Raw genomic sequence first — 23,292 nt, 5'->3', positions numbered from 1 at the left:
AAGGCAATAAACCAGGATCACTGACTTGGACAAAAATAATAATTATAGCTTTATGTGATGAACAAAACATCCAAAACACAAACCTGGTTTTGTATTATGGTTCAAAATTAGCCGATTTAATGCTGAAAAAACATGTAAGTTAACTAAATGGTAAAACATTGTTACAAAACGTTTTTTTTTGGTTGTTAACTCTTGTTCTGATTTGACTATAGAAAATGTTGTGATATCCACTGAAACTGTTCTAACGTGAGTTAAATTCATTAATTAGTATTAAATAACTAATAAAGGATTTTAGAATGACTAATAAAATTGATCCTATGACTGAATGCATAATCAATTGAAAAAGGGAAGAGGTCCTAAGACCGAACCCTGCAGAATGCCTTAATAAGGTTTTTATTTTCATTTTATTTTTGGCCATCTGAGTCCATCTGACCTCTCTAATTCTACTCGGTTTATTAAAACTCAGTCTCAGGACATTCACAACTCAAATCTAAACTTAAGCAACTTCTATAAACTTCGGATCAGTGAGGACTGATGTTCGTAATGTCTTAGGAAAAGTTGAAATCCAACTGTTTTTTCTCTTCACACACTAGGTAAAATCACCAGGCTCTCATGTTGCGTCATTTATGCCTTCAGGAAACAGTCACATATAGTTCATGTGACCAAAATACTGCATTTCCTTGGAGTCCTAATTCTTCTCAGTATATTTAAGGATTGCCAAAGGAGGCCATTTGGCAGAATCTGCTGATAAACTTGGAGCAATGTAATATTTTCTATACTAAGGTAGCTAAATAAAGCAGGCATCTACTTCTAAAACAGCATTTGCGAGTGAGGAACAGACAAAAACTGAGCAGAAAAGGCATACTTGACATTCCAAAAACACCCCAGAAAAGCTGTGCTTGTTTTAAACCCTGTCCTCCTCTTCAAATCCACTGCCACGGTTTCCAGAGTCTCTATGGCATCGTTTGTCTTTATACGGTCACAACAAACACATGCGCTCATAAGTAGGAAACCAGACTTTTTTTTCATCCTTTCTTGGTACAGTCATTGCTAGTACATCTTGCAGCATTGAATGGGTGTAAACATATGGGATGGCTATTCCTGTCCGCTCAGAACAACTGAGACATTTTTCAAACTGAAATTCATGCTTGGATTTCTTTCTCTCAGGACTCTCCTCCATCATTCTAGCAACTCACAGAGAGACGCTTCCCCCTTTACTGTCATCTCACATTAACGGTGGGGTCTTACTAAGTGTTGGCCTATGGCTTTGCTTTGCTTTGAATTACAGCTTACTGCACGGAGAGGGCACTACGCTACGACTTTATGGCGTTATTATGCATGCTTACGCTCGACACTTGAAAATTTACAGTAAGCCTGTAAAACCGTTAAGACACTGCCACTAGACAAATGAATCAGATCGGATCAGTTAGAAGGTTTTGATATTTCTTTTTAAAAAAAAGATTTATTTAATAATATTTTGAAGAAGGCTAGCTAGCACAGAGGGAAACACATGTGTGTCCTTTTCACTTCAGAGGCTCTTTAGGTTATATCCTGAGACACTTGTGATATAATATATAATCTACTGATAATATAATATTCTTGCGCCACCACTTTGAGTGTTTTTAGCACATTATATCGTTATATTTTCCAGGTATACTTTAATGCAGTAAGTCTACTGATATTAATGTACTAGTAGTATGCTTATATGTGTGCCATTTCAGTATTTCTTGGGACTAAATTGGACAACTTTTTAGTAGATAAAAGTTTACTTTTAAAGTGTAAATTTTGAGTACCTTATAGTTTACATGTAATTGTTTCTTTAGTCAAAAGAATAAGCACAACTACAAGCCAAGTATACTTAGAATACTTTTGAAAAAAGTATATCTCGATTAAAAAATTAAGTAAGGCAAATATACTTTGCCATATGGCAGTTGACAGTGTTGGGGAAAGTTACTTTTAAAAGTAATGCATTACAATCACGGTTTGAAATTAACACCCGCCAAATGCGGGTAAAAATCAACGGTGGCGGGTAATGCTGTCTAATCACGAGCCAATTTGGTGTTACTTGTTATGTTTACTCACTTTGCTGTGGAAGTTCGTGTAAGCCAAATCTGCGCAGATTTAGCGCAAATACTGAACTCGTGAGTAATCGTGGTCTATTAAATAGCGCGTATTGTGCAGAATCTGCGCATATCTGGCACACTTGAACATGCCCGTCACTACACAACAAATAACTGTGCGCAAAAACACATTTTTGGTGAAAAGGATGAGGATGAAAGAGGAAAAGAGAAGATGACTGGATGACAGGATTTTGTTTGAATAAGAAATTAATGTGTGAATTCCAAATTTTATTTTATATATATATACTGTATATATATATTTGTTTGATTTTTGTCTTTTTTTTTGTCTAGTAGAAGTTCTGAATGGCTGGTAGCTTAAAAATTGAGTAGCCAAATTGGCTGGTGAGTGAAAAAGTTAACCTGATTACAATATTGTGTTAGTCCCAAAATAGTAACTAATTGCGTTACTAAGTTACTTTTATGAAAAGTAATGCGTTACATTACTTTTAAGTTACTCTTTCTCACCTGGGCTGGGCTGGGCTTGCTTGTTTGTTTTTTAATTGGTTAATAAAGTGATAATAAATACATTAAGTATATTTGTGTAATTTAATATAGTTAATTATTCTGAGATTATATTTTACTGCTTTCCTTCATTTTGAGGAATGCTGAATGTTTTCGTGCAAGTGAGATGAGTAAATGCATGTTCACATTTAATCTAGAACTAAAATAACCATCATGTTTACACAGCACACACACAACACCTCCTCAATTTATTTCTCTCAACATGGGGACAGGAGAGCTTTCAGTCAATAAATGAGTAAAAGTATCTCAGATATTTTGTTGTAAATTGAATAAGTAATGTGTTACTTTACTAGTTACTTGAAAAAGTAATCTGATTACGTAACTCAAGTTACTTGTAATGAGTTTCCCCCAACATTGCTTGTTGGTATAACCAAGTATACTTAAGTATAATTTGAAATATTTCTCTGATAAGTACATAAATAGTAGACTGAAAGTACACTGTACTTTTATATTTTTAGTTTCAAAGAATACTAATAGCACACTTAATGTTTTGTCAAAAACCGTAAGTCTGATCACACCTCTCCTCAACCAGCTACACAACTCACAGTTGATATCCCTAGCTACATTTACATGCACCCAAATAATCAGATTATAATCAGATTGATGGCTCAATCGGACTGAAAAGCCTTCGTGTAAACATCTTAATCCATCCGACTGAGCTGAGTGTTGTGATGCGTATGTTTACATCAAACAAATCTCACATGTGTATGTTTATTTAAGACTCATGTCTTACAAACTGGTCAGTGAATGAGACTTTTTGTTAAAGCCCCCCTGTGGTGAAAATCAAGCTTTTAATGTTGTTTATGTGTTTATGTGGTGTTTTAAATATGCTTTAAGACAATCCATGTGTAAGTTCATAAGTCGACAGCATTGCTGAGTATTTTCTGCTTAAAACTGCAGTGAACCAAAGACAGTCTCAAAAACACGGTTTGAAATCGCTGGTGTTTCTGACGTCACAAACGACCTTGTAACCAATCAGATCAACGTGTGATTGTCAGCGAGTGGATCTCTGAGCTGAGTGAGTGAGGGGAGGCGGGGCTCATTTGCACATTCATAGAACCGTGTATACTAAATAAGGCAAGGGTGTTGAGTTACATTCAAGCTATTTTAATGCATGAAGACTAGAGATGCGCCGTTGGCGGTTATAGCCGCGGACTCCGCGGATAAACCGCGGATCGGGTGGATGACGTGACGAAAATAAATATTTTAATTAATTTCGGGCGGGTGGCGGCCGGTTTCTAGTCTTGCGGCTGTCATCAGCAGCGCCTTGTATCAGCGGATGGCGGGCGGGTGCGGTTTTGAAAATTGGTCAAAAACGTTGGTGCGGATGGATGGCGGACGGATGATGAGTTTTGTGATGCGGCTGCGGATGAAATAATAGCCCATCCGCGCATCTCTAATGAAGACACGATTTTTTTTTAAATATGTTATTTTGGTGATTAAAGATGAGTTTAAAGGGATAACATGATTGACTAGAGTGGGACTTTAAATATGTCAGTTTTCTTTTTAGGTATGTCAAGGCAAACACGACAATTATACTCATAGTAGCACCGGCGACATTATAGCTGTGGCTTTTTCCGGGTCTTCCTGCGCTGAAGTTTTGTTCAGAATACATAAATGCACATGTAAACGAATGTGTGAATCAAATTGAAAAATTTTGCGTAAACGGGACTTTCAGAATCTGGAATCGGATTTGGATTCCCAAATTATTTTAGAATTTGATTTGACTTGACAAAAAGTGAAAAAACTTTTTGTTAAAAACTTGTTTCCCTTTGCAGAGAATAGATCTCCAGAGCTACTTTGAGAAATATCTGATCTTATCAGGGGCCTCTTAGACGCCGTTAGAGACCACGTCATCGTTTTCCTTCCAAGACTTCGCAGATTCCCACCTCCCCCATGAGTCACGGCTCAAAAATGACAGCATCCAAACTGTGTGTGGGGATTTTGTGTGGGCAATAGATATATATTTCAACTATCATCATTGGCTAAAAATAACGTGCTAGCCCCCATTAATGGGGTGCTGTTAAAAATCACAAATCTGGCATATCTGCAGCCTTCTCCGTCCCAAGAGAATGTCATTAGGCGGGTCTGGGAAACTAGACTGACACTGGCCTGGCCAGACAGAAATACACACCATGAGAATGAGAAAGCGGGCATATTTTCCTTTTTTACCCCAATCTTTTTTATTTTAATGGCCCGATGACTGACACACCCAGCAAGCGGAGAGCTAACCCCGCGCGGCCGCTGACAGACGAGATAACTCATTCATCCAGTGGGCAGCGCAGTATGGCATCTCGACACACACATGCACAACATGTTCTCAGAGTGATATAGATGAGAGAGCTGTCTATCCTCAGGACTCGATGTCAGTCGAGGGGTTTGAACAGTTTGTCCTTTGGACTCGTACGCATTCTGCTTTTCCCATCCTTGATAGATGCAGTCACACACTGACTCATTGACTTTCACACAGTTTGTATACAGAAAGACTCATTTAACTTTTTTACACTCCAGCTAACACGAAAGGTTGATAATTCACTTCTTTTCTTTTCTTTTCTTTTCTTTTCTATGAGCTATGGTAACTAACACACAGATTTGAACTTCACTGCACATTCAGTCAAAAATTTCTAGGTAACCTAGTGAGCCTAAACATTGAAAATACAATCCTGGTTATGCTGCCTTCTATGATACAAAAGGCCCCAATATACTTCAAATGAAATCAAAGAACAAACTGGTGTGACAATATTTTGAACAAAATCAGGCCAAAATGAAGTTCGTTTGGAGTTCATTTCAGGAGTTCAAAACAGTTTGCCAAAGAGAAATTGTGTGGCTTGTTTGCCAGTAAGAGTTGCTTCGTATGTGGATCATCCTAAATCAAGTACTTAAGACGTTTTACTTTAGATGCCGCCATTTGAAGGGCGACTGCCTATGTAGACATTAGGTTCAAAAGATGAATTAGTAAACCAAAATGTGCACGCTGTTTTCAGTTTGCAAGCATTTTGCAAATGACAGGGTTGATCATGTCAGTCCTCTGCCCTTTATCATCAGACAATTTGTTTTTCAGTTTGCATATGAGCATAGATTTCAGTAGATATGGGTGAGCTGTTACTTACACACACAATGAACAGAGGAAGCCAATTTTTTCTTTTGATGAGGGAATTCATATTTGATCACCTTGCAGTGAGGCTGTAGAGGAAGAGTATAGTCTGCTTTCTACACTTAAAGGATTAGTTCACTTCAGAATTAAAATCTCCTGATAGTTTACTCTCCCCCACGTCATCCAATATGTTCATGTCTTTCTTTCTTCAGGCGAAAAGAAATGAAGGTTTTTGAGGAAAACAATCCAGGGTTTTTCTCCATATAGTGACTTCAATGGGGTCCAACGGGTCGAAGGTCCAGATGTGAGTTTCAGTGCAGCTTCAAAGTCTCGACACGATCCCAGCCGAGGAATAAGAGTCTTATCTAGACAAACCATCCGCCATTTTATAAGAAAATAAACATTTATATACTTTTTAACCACAAATGCTGGTCTTGCGCTAGCTGTGATGCACCTCACATTATTAATCAGGTTGAAAGGTCAAGCGTGACGTAGGCGGAAGTACCGACCCAGTGTTTACAAAGCCAACGTACAAAGACTAAGTCAAACGCCCTTTACAATAATAAATAAAAGGTAAAACAACGATGTCGGACGATTTTGAAGTTTTTGGACGATTTGGACATTTTTGAACCGGAAACACGCGTGACCTTTCAACCTGATTATGTAATGCGTGAAGTCGTGGACGCGCAAGACGAGCATTTGTGGTTAAAAAGTATATACATGTTTATTTTCTTATAAAATGGCGGATGGTTAGTCTAGATAAGACTCTTATTCCTCGGCTGGGATTGTGTCGAGACTTTGAATCTGCACTGAAACTCACATCTGGACCTTCGACCCGTTGGACCCCATTGAAGTCACTATATGGAGAACCATCCTGGAGTGTTTTCCTCAAAAACCTTCATTTCTTTCCGACTGAAGAAAGAAAGACATGAACATCTTGGATGACGTGGCGGTGAGTAAATTATCAGGAGATTTTAATTCTGAAGTGAACTAATCCTTTAAAGCCTACTGTATCATATCATATCCTCTACATTATTAACTTCATGAAAACTTTTGCTGAAAACCCTTTTGCACACAATCTACTACACACTTTCTGTCGTCGGATTGAAAGTTTGTTCTTTTTTAGCAAGGAAAAGGCATTTTAGTATGATTTTAAAAACACTCTCCTTCAGGTCATCGTGTTATTTTGCTGTAGAATCTGGATCGAATCTAAATAGGTTTGATTATCTTTTTTTCTCTCTTTTTTTTGTTGAAAAATCATGTTCAAATGTGAGTCTCAAATATGATCATCAGGATTTTGAGGAAGGTTTATTTGTTCATCTTTCAATTATCATTGTATTACATTGCAATATAAGTTTTAAAACTCAAACTGCAGAGCTTTGATCATAAAACTAAGCATTTAAATATCATCTTACTAAGACATATTATACAGATATAGAGTGACGACTGACATTTATATGCATTTTATGTGAGTAGTCGTTATACTCTTATAAAGATCTCATTGATTTACATGACAAACTATCAGAACTTCATCTTACTTATTGGCCAAATAAATATCATACATATCATATAAACAGATGCTTTTCCCTCCTTCAGTGTGACCTCCATAATCTCACTACATCATATGTGAGCCATAAAAGCTAAATGTATCAAATATGATACAAAAAAAGTAAACATTTTTAGACGTTCCTTTAAACGTTCCATTTAAAAACAAATGTTTTACTACTGTTTAATTTGGCAGGGTTAATAGTGTCACTTAATAAGGCATTTGCTCATACTTAAGGTTAATAATTACAAACCCCTAATCCTAAGGATTGAACTTCCACACATAAACTCATCCCACACTATGTTGAGCTGGCTTGTGCTGCCTTAAAGGGACAGTTCACCCAAAAATATAAAGATTGTCATAATTTACTCACCCTCAAGTTGTTCCAAGCCCGAATGAGTTTCTTTCTTCTGCTGAACACAAAAGAAGATATTTTGAAGATTGTCGGTTGTCGGCACCCCAGCCTGTTCTCACGTAAATGCGTCTCTATAGCACGCATTGTGTATTATCGTGTAATTTATACGCGAAAATGAGTTTTTACGTGCATATGATACGCAGTTTTCGCGTGCATTTGATACGCAGTTCATTTGCGTGTAATACACACGCACCCCACACCACTACTAAACCTACCCTAACCAACCCATGCGTATCCTATGCACGTAAAAACTAATTTTCGCGTATAAATTGCACGATAAACACACTGCGTGCTATAGAGACGCATTTAGTTTGATCAGGTTGGGCACCCATACTCTGGAAGTCAATGGCTAGCGGCAACTTTAGGCAACAAAGGCATCCAGAGATTGCTGAATAAAATCCAGATACTAACGCATGGACTGATGAAGCTTTAAGACAATAAACCAATCTGCGTTATTTTCATAGGAATAAAGCAATGCTAATTGACTTAGCCTCCTGTGTCATAGGACAGATTTCTATAATATATTTTTCTCATTCATAAGAAGCAACATCATCAGATGATGGATGGATGTTGTCTCAAACACTCACGGGATGTTATATAGTGAGTTTGGAGCAAAATATGGTATTGCTTCATCGTCCCTAGTCTTTTTTTTTCTATTTATTCGTTTTTTATATATTTTTGGTGAAAATTAGAATTAGCTAAGTTGAATACTTTTTTTTTATTCAACTCAAGTAAAAGTATCACAATTGATTTATACTAAAAAAAACTGTACTCAAGTACTGTAACAAAAGTACCTGTAATATGTTACTTTCCACCTATTGTAGCTATACAATTTATCATTTAAAATTTTAAGCCATAAGATTTAATGTTTAGATGCACAATCTTTTACCAGTTACTCTGAGTAAGCAGTCATTTTTATGCATTTTTTTTCCACATAATAGTTTTTGATTGTTATCGGTGTTGTGCTGTTCATGTAAACATATTTAGCGAGATAAAAGCCCTAGCGAACAGCAGTAAATCAGCGGAGGTGTGAAGGCACGCCGTCCACATTTAATCATTACTTCAGCTCACAGACGGTGTGTTTGAGACCAGAAACTTCAGGTTAATCAATGAAAGAAGGAGAAATGAAGGCGATGTGAGATTGTTGAGAGCTAGTGTTGCTCTGCGGGGAAGAGTTGAGGCTTATTTGCTACAGTATTTATTAAAGAAACAAAAAGGTAATCCATACAGGGGAGACCAAAGCAAACATAAACACAACAGATTTACAACATGCAAAAAGAACGACTGACCAACACTGACTGAAACACGGGGTTATTATTTACACACAGACTCGATGACTAGGCGAGGGAACAATCAAGGGAACCAATGAACCAAAAGGACTAAAGGGACTAAAATCCCACACAGGAAACAAAGACGTGAAACACTACATAATAAAAGTCTGCATGGGAATCTGTGATAATGTGTGACGACCCTTACTTTATCAAACCTCTGTCATTTTATTGCTGTGTTTTTCTGAGTTTTGCACACATGAAGTAAATTTAACTTAAAAGATATTAAATTACTGAAACAACTGGACACATAATTCTACTAATAAGAGACAATACTTGTCCTAAAGTGCAAACCAAGATATCATTTATTTGCCCTTCTACAAAATAAAAACGTTAAACATTTAATATGTTGTTAAAAAAATTGAAATACAAAATTAAAATAAGAAAATTGTTCGTCTTATGTCCAGCAGTCGATCGTTTTGTTCTGCTCTATTACACTGAGCTTCTGTATTTCAGATGTCAACATTGTTAAAGCAACTGTATTGTTTCTTCAGTCAAGGAACATTACAAATGAATTCCTCTGTGTGTGTGTGTGCGTGCGTGCGTGCGTGTGTGTGTGTGTGTGTGTGTGTGTGTGTGTGACTGGGCAGATTTATGACTGTGTTATGTACAATACTAGGTTTACATACTCACTCTCTCTCTCTCACACACACACACACACACACACACACACACACACACACACACACACACACACACACACACACAAACAACAGAACCACAGCAGCACTGACAGCAAATGAATCCTGATATCTGGCTTCATGTGGTGAAATCATCATTTCTGACTCTGATGCTAATATTGTGTATATACATAACTATGACACTGTTAAACAATTTCTCTGATTTCTCTGCTGACCACACACACACATGAACATTTGTCCATGTTTTCTATTTTCACACCAATGTCTATAGACATCTTTTGTGCTCTGCTATTATAGAATATAATGTTGCCATATTGAATGGAAAACATGCTTACAGTAAGATATTGTTGTACATGTATTACATGTTAAAGTAGGCTATTTACTGTTTTATCGGCATTGGCATGCAAAGTCAACATGAAACACGATACGTTGCGATAGTCATTTTTCCTGTAGCCTAGTGACTAAGAGTCCTTTCTTCCCTACTGTAACGTAAAGTGAAACTGCTTCTGGGACAGGAACACATGTGGGCGGGGCTTAATTTTGCCCGTGAGGAATTGATTGGATGGTTGTGGTTTGCTATTGGTGGATCTCATGTGAGTGACAGGTTGCCCCGCCCTCAAGCCAGAGGGAGGGAAAGTTGTTTTGATCAAATATTTCAATGGGACACGAATTTAAAATAAAAAAAGGTTTCATTTACAATAAATATGGCAATATTTCATTTAAAAGTAAAAATTGTCCGTTTTGATTTCATGGTGATTTTAAAATGGCACTCCTGTCCGAGTCATTAACATGGAGCTTGATTGCCGGAGTTCAGGTCCCGAGTCGTGGTCTTTCCCATCCCGTCCCTCTCTTCCTGGACTTTACGGTGGGAATGCCTCTGTTCAGGCTGAGGGAGGTGTATCTTACCCTCACACACAGAATGTGCTGCTGTTCATCCGTCCCCGGGGCCCCGTCACAGAGGGACACATGGTGTGTGCAGAACATCCTGTGAGCGGGAGACCCGTGTCCTCCTGAGACTGGGATCACTGCAATGATGACTGGAAATGCTGACGATAACTGGGAAACGGATAGTAGAAACCTCACAATATACATCAACTTGATTTGCTGAAATCATGTGTGCATATTAAACTTTCGGAACGTTTTTTTTTTTTTTTTTTTAAGTAGCTACTCACATGAGAGGAATTGTTATATTAAATATAGATAATGTTCAAACGTTTTGGTCAGTATTGTTTCTTTCTTAAAATATTAGTACTTTTATTCAGCAAATAAGCATTGAATTGATCAAAAGTGGCAGTAAAGACATTTATAATGTTGCTTAAGTTTTCTATTTCAAATAAATGCTGTTCTTTTAAACATTCATCAAAGAATATAAAAAAAGTGTCTTCTTTCCACAAAAATATTAAACAGCACAACTGTCTTCAACATTGAAAATAATCAGACATGCATATTAGAATGATTTCTGAAGGATCATGTGACACTGAAGACTGGAGTAATGACTTAAAATATATTCTATAAAATATATCAAAATTAAAATCAGTTTTAAATTTAAATCTTTTATATTGTAATGATATGTTACAATATTACTGTCTTTACTGTATTTTATAAGATACTTATTTTGAAAACATTTAACTCTGACTTTTTTTCATTTGTGAAAAAAACTATTTTTTGCTAGTTTATATCCCACAGTTCAGACTTTTTTTACTCAAAAAGAAAAAAACGTCGCAATCTTTTATTTTATTTTGTTATTTTGTGGCAGAAACATGCTTCTATATGTGAAAAAGAATGCATGAAGCTAGAATAAAACTTTATTTTTATTTATTTAATTTTTTATCAGAGGCTCTGTTCTAACTTTTGATTTATTTCGATCTTCATACAAAAAAATATTCTGAAGGCCATGAAAGATTTGTGAAAATGATCGGCAACTTAAAAAAACAACCCCGCTGGCCTGGAAAAATGTCACATGAGATTAATTGTTATTTTAAATAATATTTTGGAATATATCACTATAAAATATATAACTATTTAAAGGAAGCTGTGGCTGTATTTTGTTTTTGTTGGTAAAATTAGTAATAAGTTGTGTCTGTAATGCATGACCTCTGGTGGCTTATTGCTTTACATCACCAATTGCACTGCAGTTATTTTTCATATGCAGATATTCTGCTTGTGAAAAAAAAAAGTGAATTTACGTTGTCAAACTGACAACAATGGCGTGTTAGAAAAGAAAAAAAGTGTTAAATGTGACTCCAATAATTGAGGAATTTCTTTCCAGGACTATTCTGGTTTGAATCTTGCCAATTGATTTAATTATCTGTAAATCTCTCCAGGTGACCTTTGAAATCTGTTTCAGGGCTTTTTTTTCTTTTCATTCGGCAAAGCAAAAAATTAAAGTTTAACTTTAAATAGTGGCGAGTAATGCCGTTGACCCGAAGGGTTAATTCCAGGGCTTTGGGGCCGCTTTCATCCCCCAGAGTTCCCCAGTCCTGCCTGCGCTCGGGTTACATTAACCAAAACCCAGAGACCACCGCGAGGAAATGAGTTCATATCACAAAATTAAGCGTGGATTTGGGTCTAAGCGGGCATCTCTGCAAACACCCGACACGTGAGAGAGCGAGCTCCAGTCCCACTGTTGGCCGAAAGTGAGAGATTCCTGCTCTTCCAAAAAGAAATGCAGGACCGTATAGAGCTGTACAGTAGTGTTGTGATTTCAACATCTGTGGAGATATAGAAGAACCGCTCAGTGGGGAGAAAATGCATTTTTAATACGACTGACTATTAATTCCAGATGAAAAAGCCAGTTAAACACTGAGTCTGTGAGTGTGAGCCAAGTGGCTCTGGCTGATTGCTCTTTTACATAATCCTTCAAATGTTTTTACATAATCTCTGATTGTGTTTACACTCGGCATCAGTCAGGATTAAACATGTGCCAAGGCAAATATACATCTGATGCATGAGGCCAGAGAGCAGGTTCATCAACGCAACCGCTCGCGCATTCACTCGAGCCACAACTGCACCATTCTGGATCAATCGAGAGGTTTTCTCTCAGGATTCTGAATAGACAGCTGAACAACATAACATGTCATTTACTAGAGGTTCTGAAATGTACATTGAAATGAATGATTCAATGACTCACTTATTTAGGGTACGTTTACACGACAACGATACGCTTAAAACGGTGAAATTTTGTTTTAAGTCAAGTCAAATATATTTATATAGCGCTTTTCACAATACAGATTGTATCAAAGCTGCTTCACAGTATCAATCAAAACAACTTAACAATGTTTGTTTATTACTGGAAAAAGACATCCAAGTTCGGTAGAGCTGATCAGTGGTATGATGGGTCATTTAATTTGAATATCCCCAACTGAGCAAGCCAAAGGCAACAGTGGCAAGGAACCAAAAAACTCCATCAAGTGACCCGATGGTGTCCTAAAACTCCATCAGATGACCCAATGGAGAAAAAAAAAATGGTGTCGTCTGTTTTCCGCGTACAGACGACACCATTGTCAAAACGATCCCCATTCACACGGATCCGCGTAAACGACTAAAACCGCTGTATTCTGCTCCAGGCCACTAGATGGCGATGAAACACCACAGACTGAACACGTAATACGCGTGTGCATGACGTCATCGTCTTCAGAGAGTTTTTGTTGTTTAAACGGAGACCGTTTTCAAAAACTTGCACTTCGAAACCCGGTTTCAAAAGTTTGCGTTTTCAGGCGCCCAAAACGCCGTTGTCGTGTAAACGAACGGCGAAAGCGCATAAAAAGTTTTACGTTTTTAGTTGAAAACGGTGTCGTGTGAACAGCCGCTAAGACTTCACTTGTTTACTGGATGAATCAGCGTTTTTTGAACAAATCTCTTGAATGAATGATTCAATGAAAAAACGTGTCGCCACCTACTGGCCTAACAATGTAATTGATACAATCTTTATTTGTCATGTTGTTTTCAAATGGCGATTTTGATCGCTACTGTAGACATTAGTGTATAAACTTTTATTCCTGTACTTCTGTGATTATTTAAATTATTGTAAGACAGAAATAATGATGCTGTGTTGTTTAAAAGACTGTTTGTGAAGCTGTTTCATACCGTACATTCATGTAAATTTTAGAAAACAGCTAATTCAACTATAAAATCAGATGATGAAAAGAAAGTGCGTATCTATAACACGATTTGTATTCATCGTGCAATTTACACAGAAATATATATTTTTTCTTCCGCGCATATAATAGGCTACGCAGTTTTCGCGGGCATATGAGGCGCACTTAAGGGCATGTATAAACTCGTTTCTAATTGCACAATAAATACAATTCGTGCTATAGATACGCATTTCATGAGAACGTAACATTCAGTAAAATGTGATCATGCACGGTAATGTGGTTTAAAACGGTGAAGACAAGACTGTGAATCATAATCAAGGCAAATGCTTCTCACAGTCAACTGAAAGGAGCAAAAACATCATCTGAAAGCGATTACATTAGTGGAAGTGAACAGAAGTTTTCCCTTACAAAACATTCACTAACTATTTAGTCACTACAATGATCTGATTATTTTTGGTATTTTATTTGATATTATTTTAATAACACTAATGCTAATGTTGTCGTGGCATGAACATATCGGAATTTATTTAAAGATTTGATTTTTTTTTTTTTTTTTTTTTTTTTAGATTGAGCACTCATATCCTCTTTGAATACTTCAGGCCACTACTATAATTAAGTGCCATTCCAACACATTCTACCATTCAAATGTTTGGGGTCGAAAAAGTTTTTAAAACAATGCCTGTATTTATCTGATACTGAAAAAAAACTGTAATATTGTGAAATATCATTACAATTTAAAATTACTGTTTTCTATGTGAATATATTGTAAATTGTGGTAATCTATTCCTGTGATCAAAGCTGGATTCTCAGCATCATTACTCCAGTCTTCAGTGTCACATGATCCTTCAGAAATCACTCTAATATGAGGATTTGATGCTCAAGTAGCATTTATTATAATTACACATTTTTTAAGGATTCTTTATTTTGTTTATTTAGTTAGTTTATTTAGCGCTATATTTCAATGGTCCACTTTAGACATTCCACTACAAGTAACTTTGCAACTGCATGTCAACCAGCAGTCATTAGCAGGGGACGAGGAGAGGTGAGGATCTTTAGCAAACACTCTTTATTCCATGAACACACAAACACAAAGATAATCTAAACAAGGTGCCAATGGCAATTATCCAAACACGATGACACAGGAGACGCAAAAGCTTTACATTGAGGTGTAAAGACAAGGACTGAAACACGGACATACACCGGCTAACAAGGCACAGGTGACACTCATTAAACACTATGGAGACTAACAACGGTAACTAAGGAAACAAAGGCAAACAGGAACTAAACACAGGCACAGGAAGACTAAAGAATATTAAAATTAAAGTCCAAGAATACTTTTGACTTTCGAACCAGTGGACATTTTTTTTTATAGTTCCTAGAAGTAATGGCGGAAGTACCCGTTTTTTTGGCATGTTCGCACCACAGGAACTGGGAACGGTTTTAGTTCTAGGAACGCCTTTTGGAGGAACTCATTTACTCCTACTTCAGAGTCGGGTCTAAACCAGCACTATAGGATCTACCAGTGACGTTACTGTTCGCTGATTGGCCGAACACACGCGAAACACCAGCACCCGCCATTTTGAAAAAAGCTGTGTAAACACAGATTATAGCCTATATATTTACTTCAGAAACTAACTCTACAATCATGGAAAACAGTGATAGATGGACCTCTTCACCTTTACGCTGAGGAGAAAATCCAACACAACTTTGACGGGACCAAGAAACACGATTATGTAGTTTTGCTCAGCTAGCGACACTGGACATCGATCACATAGTCAACGCTAATACCTTTTCATTTACTGTCTAATTTCTTTGTATAACAGTTATATCGTATTAGACAGGACTGTTAAACAGATCGTAAACTACTGGACAAGGGGAATGTGAGCAAAGTGTGCTATCGAAACATTTACTCATTTTAATATACATTTCTTTGGAATGGTAGTGTAGTTTAACTTATTTTTAAGTAATTCCTCTCTAAACACAGATCCTCCATAAAAGCACATCAGAAAAAGGGCAAAATCTGCTAATGTGGGATTAGTCAGTAATGCAGTAATGTTTTTAAACTGGAACTCAACAAATGGTCAAATACTACATAATTTCACTTTTAATAAAGAGTTGTTTGTAAACATAGGTGAAGGGTCATGACCTATGACCCCCCCACACACACACAAACACACACGCGCTCTGAGAGATTCTCAGAGGAGGGCATGGGAGCTGAGCTGGTGAAGTGCAGACAAACACACACACACACACACACACACACACCCAGGGGGCCGGCGACTCCAGTGGAGAGAGTCATCAGAGTCAGTGAGGGGCCCTGGTCCCGCTGAGAGGGCGGGGTGGGGGGGGACCGGGACCCTAATGGCCCCAGCAGCTGAGAGGCCTGGAATCCTCATCGGGAGGGTGTGTGTGTGTGTGTGTGTAGGAGAATCGTAACTGTTGGTGTCAGGTGACCCGTAGCTGAGCGTCACACACACGTATGAGCTAATGAACATGCCATCAGCCTCCTGAACACCACGGACTCTTCTACACGTCTACACACGCATACACACACACAGAGAGAGTGTGTGTGTGTGTGTGTGTGTGTGTGTGTGTGTGTGTGTGTGTGTGTGTGTGTGTGTGTGTGTGAGCTGACACTAACTGAACTCACATGTTGCTGATGTAGAAAGTCATTAGCATATTCACGAGCTGTTGATCATCTTCACACTACACTGCTAATGCATTCCTTCTCTTTATCCTGTTAGAGATGTTTATTGGTGATCATTAGATGTGTGGTGACAGCAGTTTTATTACAAACTACTTTAACATTTGAGTACGGCAACAAAAAGATGTAATCAAACAGAATTGCAAAAAAAAAAGGTTCACTTGCTTTGCTTTAAGAGAAAGTATTTTAACATCCAATGAACTACACAAAAAAGTGTAGATTTGAATCATTTGAGTAAATAAGGTCTCATTCATTAACATTAGAAAAGCATTAGTTAATGCATTAGTTAACAAACGATACGCATATATTATTACAGTGTTTATTAAGCTTAGTTAATTTAGTTATTTTATATGTATTTATGTTATTTCACAGTGCATTAACTAATATTAACAGATACCACTTTTAATTAAAAAAAAATGCATTAGTAAATGTTGAAAGTCACATTAGATGTGTGTTCGTAGTTCATGTTAACTGTAATTAATGCGAAGAAATTATTGTAAAGTGTTGCTGAATAACTCTCTAATAACAGTTGTAATGATTTTCTCAGCCGTTGCCAAAGCCTCAGTAATTACACATACACTGAGAAAAAAGGTATTTCCCTGAGGTATGAAACATGAATGTTTGTCTTGTGTGTGTTTTCTGTCTGTTGAATGCATTGAAACTGTGTATCAGTTGTGTCAGTGTCGTCAGTGTTCACCCTCTCTTTCCTCCACTCCCCTCCTCCAGAATCAGAGAACAACTGGACCCGCTTGAAAGCACCCGCGGTCATGTGACCCGCATCTCACCGGCACACCGTAAACTATCCCACACACATCTAAAGACTCTCCAGCGGTGTTTCAGGAGTCAAGCGCTTTAGACTGAAGAACGCATTCAGAGCCAATGATGGGGTGATGAGGGACGGCAAAACAAGCTCAACATTCCCACAAAACACACATTTTAACATGTTATATGTACATGTAGTTTTCAGAAGTGTGACCCACACACCAGATCCTCTTCTTCACCTGATAATATGCAATTATATTTAATTCATAAATATGCCCAACAAATCAATCATTCAGCAGATCTGAAACCGCTCGTGATGATGGTGATGATGATGATGGCAGGGACTCATTATCATTCTCACACCCTCGAATCAGCACAAATCACACACACGGTGCTCAAGCTCAGCTTGTTTTGTTTGTTATTCTCGACTGTCAAAAACTCGTCTTCATGTTTCATCACATTACAGATGCCAAATATAAAGATGCACGAAATGTATAATTACGGTCCCAGCTAACAATGACCTGGCGGTCCACCAGCGTTTTTTGGGCGGCACAAAGTCAGCGGCTTGACACGGTCGGACCTCCGGCGGCACGCCATTGGCAAAACGACCAATCTGAAAATGCGGTCGGTCCGCCAGCGTTTTTTGGATGGCACGCCACCAGCGGTTTTCCGCGGCTGGGCCACCGTCGGCACACCAGTGGCAAGCCGATAGTCGGTCCAGTGTTGCTGAGCACTTACAGGACATCTTTAATTTATAAATGTATATTTATTTTAATTAATTTTTTACAGTTAAAAAGAATCTGAAAGCACTGAATAAAAGAATTGTGAAACTGACATAGCTGCAGTAGCTATATCAAAAGCAAAGTGTAGGTGGTATAAAAAATACTGCCTATAAGCACTTTTAGCACGCTTTCAAATGAAATATGGGGCTTGAGTGTTCGTAAAAACAATAATAAAAAAATCTGAAATTATAAAACTGCCACAATTGTCCCACGGCCACTATCACGTACTGGAGTGGTAATTTGCACCTATGAACGGGTCATATAACTTCAAAATAAGTTTTAAATTCATGATTTAATAATGAGATTTTTATTCAAGTAAGGTTCTGATTCTAGATGTTTATGTTTGTAAATGCTGCGTGACTTGACGCGTTTTAATGGACGTGCGCGTGAATATTCGAGTCGCCTTCAAACACTGGAGCAGAGATTGGTTACCATGGAAACGGCGCAGGACGCGTCACCAGTGCAACAGACAAGCAGCAAAACTCCGACTCTCGCTGTTGATTTCACTGCTTTCAGGTGAGTTTAGTCTCTAAAATCACACAAATAATACACACAACTGTTCTTGACACTTCTCTTACTTGTAATTGACACGCTTCTGTTGAATATTTACTTTATAGAAATGGTTTAGTGTCTTCGAGAAAGTCCGTTAGCATCTCAACCGTTTTCAGAAGAGGTAGGCTAACTTTATAGCTTGAGCTTTTGTTTATGAAGGTTTGGGCTTTTAATCGCATCTTATGTGTAGATGAGAAGTTTTGATAGTTTTGTAAAGATTTTGCTTGGAAGTGAGCTAATTTATTTAACATAAACGTATGTATTTAACATAAAAGTACTGTTAATCGATGACGTCGCTTACACGGCTGAAACTAGCTCAATGGTTAATATATATTGATAAAAATTGTTCTGTGATTTCAGCAGCAACAAAATAATCCCTCTACAACAGAGGGAAAGTTCCACGACTTCAACATTTCTGAAGAAAGCTGCTGCTGGAGAAGTGGGAAACACAGGTGAAGTGAGGAAGCTCATTAAACAACCTCATATCCATTTTTTCACTATATTTTTCACCTACATCACCATGCATCTGTTCTCATTTTTTAAATTTCTCATATTTAAATTTTTTATTTGTGTAATTTATTTTAAGGTTTTGACATCCAAACGTAAGTTACACTGTATGAGCAATATTAACCCTCATTTTGTGTTTGGGTCATTTTGACCCAGAGAAGATTTTATTTTTCCCTAAAATACTAGTTAATGTCATCGCATTGGACTGAAACTTGGTGACTTTGTTCACAAAGGGTATAATTAAGTTATATATCTATGCACAAACTGGTTTTAGCCTGCAGTGACCCTGTTTCAAAAGAATCTTTCTTTCATGTTCTTAGTTTCATCACAGTTTTCAGACAAAATATTATGACATTGTGTTTTGGGACTAAAATGTAAAAATATAGATGTTATAGCACAGACACATATAAATGCTTCAGTGTCTTGCTTGGCAATCATTTTGTAGCAGCACAATGGCGAAGAAGCTCTCTGTGCATGATGTTCTTCATCAGATCGTTGATCGAGACACCAGTGAGGAGGAGGCGATGCAGGATGAATCTTGCAGTGAAGGAGCATTAGAAGATGTATCAGAAGAAGAAGCCACCATTGAGCTACAGACCTTGAAACCACTGATGAGCAGCATCTTCTGATGATGAGGGCCAGCTGATGCAACGGTTACATTCTGGTCGAAAGATGTAAGTTTGTCCTGGTCTTCATCCCCACGAGGCAAGGTAGTTTTTCTTCTGAGATTCATCCTCACTAGAATCTCGATCAACGATCTGATGAAGAACATCATGCACAGAGAGCTTCTTCGCCATTGTGCTGCTACAAAATAAATGACAAGCAAGACACTGTGAATCATTTATATGTGTCTGTGCTATAACATCTATATCTGTAAATTTTCATCTTTTTCTGTGTGAGAACATCTAGTCCCAAAACACAATGTCATAATATTTTGTCTGAAAACTGTGATGAAACAAAGAACATGAAAGATTCTTTTGAAACAGGGTCACTGCAGACTAAAGCCAGTTTGCGCGCGCGTGTGTGTGTGTGTGAGTGTGAGAGTGAATGTCAGATGGATGAATGGATATTAGATGCAGTTCAGGGTAGGATCAAGTTTCTTTCTGTGGAAAAGAATGTGTAATACTCAAAATAGTTTGTGTGTTTTAATGTGTGTGTTTGTTTGGGTAGCGCGTGTATGCATGTATCGACACATGCACAGATCCAAGGGCTCAATGTATGCAAGCACACATGTACATATGTGTACATGAAGATGTTCATATTTTATTTAATATTTTCAAAATTATTTATAAATAAGGCTTTTTTTACAAAAGAAAATGAGATGCCTACTCTCAGATAAATGAGGCCTACGATTAATCAGATGCAAATAGAAATATAAAACTAGTACTAATTAAAAGAGAACAAGTTGACAAAAAGATTTAATCCAATATTGGGTGATGATATAGCATAACAAGGGATTTATAAGCTATTTCTTTAAAGGCCGGTCATTTTTTACCAGGAACACCACAAGTGTTATAGGGTTTTGAACACAACACAATGAATAAGTAAACCTAAAAACGTAAATTCTGTTATCCAAATTAAGAAATAATTGTCTGTACATTCTTTCTCTTTTCTGCAATTCACTTCTGCTGTAGCTTCTTTCCTTTTAATAAACCTGTTATTGTATAATAATATTGTTGGCTCTGTGACAAATGGTTTGTTGTGTTCCTAGATCTTCAATGCGGATGCCCTCTGTAGCAGAGTTGAGCTGATCATCATCTCTAAGGCACCATCAACCATATGACTAGTAAGTAAAACTAAGCCAAAGACAAATTTCCACTTGTGGACAGTTAAGGAACTAAACTAAAACTTCAAATATACACTAATGTTAAACACACTAATGTTGTTGGTACACTTTTTTTATGTGTTGAAAGAAGTCTCTTGTGCTCACCAAGACTGCATTTATTTAATTAAAAATACAGTAAAAACAATAATATTGTGAAATAATATTAAAACATTTAAATAATTGTTGAAATCAGTTGTGCTGCTTAATTTGTGTTTTTCAGGATTATTTGATGAATAGAAAGAAAAAAGCAGCATTTATTTGAAACAGAAATCTTTACTCTCTCTTCTGGTCAATTTAATGCATCCTTGCTATATAAAAATATGATATTTTTTATTTTTTTTTATTCTATTGAACCCAAACTTTTGAACAGTAGTGTAAACTACCATTTACATATGTTGGGTCTATTTAACACAATCCTAATTTAAATCTAGATTAAAGACACATCTCTTTATCCAAGCATTCAATTAACACATCTCATAATCTTGCACTACAGTTATATGTGATGAAATAGTAAAAACTGCACATGATCATCTTTTGCCTGAAATAATATGACAGCAGATGCTAATCTTTCTCCTGTTGTTTCCCTGTTTCTATCAGGATGCTCAGCAAGTTTACTAGAGATTACAACAGCTCCCGTTTGGATCCAACCTCACTTGTGAAGACTTCTAATGACACCAACACTCTTGAAGACCTCAGATGATGACAACTATAGATGGAATATACAGATGGCATACAAAACTGCCAGATATTAACCTTATATTGCATTGGCAATTATATTGAAACCATGTTATTGGTTTCACAGGCAGGGCTTAGATTAAGCCAGGATTAGGCCTTAGTTAAATTAGGATATTTTAGTAGCTTTTTAAAATCTACTTAAAAAAAATTACTGGTGTGCATCTTGAGACAAACCAATGGCACTGAAATATTTTAAGATGTGTCAGTGCAAGTTGCTTCCAGTTAAGACTTTTAACATGCATTTTAGTCTGGGACTTAAGCCTTTTCTGTGAAACCGGGAAACTCCTACAGTAAGGGAAGGTTTGCATGACAGTTTTGCTGACATAAACAGGAATATCGCAGTACACATAACTCGGAGAAAGAGTAAACATTGTTCATTTACATATTACCAACATTGTAACAATAGCGGGTTGAAAATCTGCAAACTTGCCCTTTTGAAATGTTGAAGGATAGCAAAAATTTGTCTGTTTAACTGAACATGACTTTAAACTCATGACTTGTATTATCTTATGGACATTACTTTGTTGCCAGAAGATGCTCTTCAGTGAGTAGCAGTCGCCTCTGGCTGATTAAAGGATATTTTGCAATTGTAACCATGAACATGCATTTTCTGTAAAGCTTCTTTGAAACGATTTGTGTTGTGAAAAGCACTATATGGTTTTACTATGGCAAAACTACCAACCATGTTTTTTTTTTCAAAACCATGGTTCAACTAGTAATATTGCTGTAATAATTGCTGTAAAATTATGGTAATCAATCACTATAACCATAGGTTTTTAAACCTTGGTTGTTGTGAAACCATGGTTCATTTTGTTAGCTACTATGATTTTACTGCAAATGCTGTGGTAAAACTATTAATTTTCATAAGGGTACTACAAATATACTTAAATTATCCTATAATGTACTTTACTTATAGTCACATTGAGTAAAATAATCTGATAAATATAAATGTATTAATTTAATCTGTCCACTGAAAATTAATCTAATAAAAATATATTTGCAACTGCTATTGAGACTGGTGTACATTGCTTATTTTATTATCCATTATAGTGTAAGGGCATTTTGGTTAGCATGAGTAACTGATTATAAACCGTGGACCGACCGTGGTCCGCCAGAAAACACTTATTATAAACCAGCGGCACGATAGCGGACCACCGTCGGGAAAGCGGCGTCTGCCGCTGGAGGTCCGCTAGAATAACGATGAGCAAAACGCCAGTGATCCGCCGGCGGCGTCCGCCAGTGGGCCGCCGACTTTGCCACCGGTGGTCCACCACTGGACCGCTGGACTCATGTTAGCTGGGGTGTGTTGCATAAGAAATGTGGCTGCGGTGTCTCTGCGTGTTTGTTTACCCTGATCTCTAGGAGCACCATTAAAAGTTAATGTTTTTCTTTATTATTTTAAATGATGAATATCTGTCTTGAACTGATAGTGATCAAAACTCCTGATTTCTGACGCGTTTTCAACTCAAATCGTTGATGCAAGTGTTGGTGAACACGAAGCAAGTACATGTTCGTAATGTTAATGTGAAGCCTGTATAACTTTACATGATCAATTAAATGTATTGATGACCTCAAGCTCCGCTAAAACAATATGCAGAAAGCCTTCCACCGGCAGTGTGTGTCATGTGAAGATGAGTGTAAACATGCGTGCAGATTTCCACT

The sequence above is a fragment of the Rhinichthys klamathensis genome, unplaced genomic scaffold (assembly GCF_029890125.1).
Source record: "Rhinichthys klamathensis goyatoka isolate OS25496 unplaced genomic scaffold, OSU_Roscu_1.1 h1tg000011l_1, whole genome shotgun sequence".
In the NCBI taxonomy this organism is placed as follows: Eukaryota; Metazoa; Chordata; class Actinopteri; order Cypriniformes; family Leuciscidae; genus Rhinichthys; species Rhinichthys klamathensis.
The sequence above is the reverse complement of the archived record's forward strand: the minus strand, read 5'-3'. Positions refer to the sequence as shown.